The following is a 2,136-nucleotide window of genomic DNA, read 5'->3' as shown; positions in this document are numbered from 1 at the left end:
AGAAAATGTGTGCCAAGGCCGAAATACGTAAAAAAAATTTAATTTATACAATTTTCAACTAAATGTTCTTAATCAGTTAATATGAATTTATCAGCATGAGAGGGTTGCCAAGGTTCACGTAATTTTAAATGTGCTTAATTCTGTCTAAATGAATTTTTATTACCACACGTAAGTAAGGGGTTCTACAACAAAGTTCGTACTGAAAAAGCAAATAACAAAAATATTTAAAGCAACATTTCTTCTCCATTTTCGTCCATTTTCATTTTTACATAATAAATATATATATAAATATTTTTCTTTTTTTATTTCATTAAAGTACACAGAAGCATATACCCCGGATAAGCCAGAGAGTTCTTTACCTTTCAATGCGAGAAATTGCTCCTGTATTTTTATTACGAGTCGAGTTAATTTCGTCTTGTTTTTCTTGTGGATTAACACCGAAACAGCCGATCTGAGTGACGTACACTCACTTGCTCGTATCAGATGTAGGTACGCCCTGTGAGGAGAGCGCTCACAGGATTACGGCCGTCTTCCCAGCCAACAACTAAGCAATATTGTCTGAAACCGTCAGGTCAGAAGGGCATGGGTCTATTAAATGCCTGAAGTTCAAAGTATGCGACGAATAATGACACAGCACACTGATTAAGATAAAAAGAATCGAGTGTAAACTCGGTTTTCGTCAGGTTGAAGGCGTCATTACAGAAGCACCTGAAGACAACAACTTCACAAGGGATTGACATTAGTACCGACGGTGGGTGTCGCCTGCACTATGTAGTCATACTTTGGCTCCCCGAAGGGATCCAGAAAAGGGTGAGTTGTGTCGCGTCGCTGATCTGCCTAAGCCGACCACGTGACACATTGTCAGCAAACACACGCGGGGTCCTGTAGCAGAAGCAAAAATGGACAAGGCTAAAGATAGTATTTTGAGGTGATAAGAGCTCGGATGAAACCCAGGAGATTCTGATGTAACAAATGTTAATGTACCAAACAATGATTACACTTGGGTCCACTTAGTTGACCCACGACTAAGTTACGAACTTAAAAGAAGTATGAATACATTCATCTGTGCATTACTTTCGGTTGACCCCACTTGGAATCAACGGCTAGCTATATTCTGTAACTTTCTGAAATACACGGACAAGACTTAGATGACAATGCAGCTTTGAGCTTACCTAGGCATTCCCATAGCCTCGTACAGACTGTCTCTCATTACTCAGTCTAGACTCTCAGACTACCAATCCGTGGACTATAAGCTACTCTCCTTGACGTCAGTGGTAGCGCGTTGTGACTTACCGGATGACGTTTTTCTGCTTTCCCTGTATGCGGTATAAAACTTCCATACGGTGCCTCTTGAAACACGAAACGCTTCTGTTCCCTTGGCTAAGGAAACACCCACCGTACTTGCACCAGCAATTTTTCCACGTTCGAATTCACTTAGCTCCGACATAACACACTCACACCTACACTGGACACTGCCCTAACCTCAGCTGACACTTGCAACGTATTGGGGATAATGCGCAGGTGACGTACGTGATCATATACAACAGCGCCATCGGCAGGCTTGTCTAGCATCTGCATTTATGTTCAAGCAAGCATTTCTCGCGTTGTTTCCAAAGTTTTTGTCCATCCCCTGCACACGGAACACACTTATTGCCCGCGGCCATAGCTACTCCTTGGTTGGTTCTTAATTCTTTATTTATTTATTTTTTAAATGGCTCCAAGCACCATAGGACTTAACATCTGAGGTCATCAGTCCCCTGGACTTAGAACTACTTAAACCTAACTAACCTAAGAACATCACACACGTCCAATCCCGAGGCAGGATTCGAACCTGCTACCGTAGCAGGAGCGCGGTTCCAGACTGAAGCGCCTAGAGTCGCTCGGCCACATCGGCCGACGGTTCTTAACTAATAGTTCCTAACTAATGATTGCCATTATAAATTTTGGAGATACGATTATGTTGCGTGTACACAATAGCTGATCAGACATGCTCAGGGTGGTAAGACGAAGCTGAACCCTTCGAACACTGATCGCAACATTCATACTGAAGTATGTAAGTGAGAGTATGGCGTGTTTATGACAATTGGGGTTTCCAGTTCTTAGCTATTAAAACCATGAACGCAGTTTTATCCTTGT

The sequence above is a fragment of the Schistocerca serialis genome, chromosome 8, assembly GCF_023864345.2.
Source record: "Schistocerca serialis cubense isolate TAMUIC-IGC-003099 chromosome 8, iqSchSeri2.2, whole genome shotgun sequence".
Lineage (NCBI taxonomy): Eukaryota > Metazoa > Arthropoda > Insecta > Orthoptera > Acrididae > Schistocerca > Schistocerca serialis.
This window is presented reverse-complemented; position numbering follows the sequence as displayed.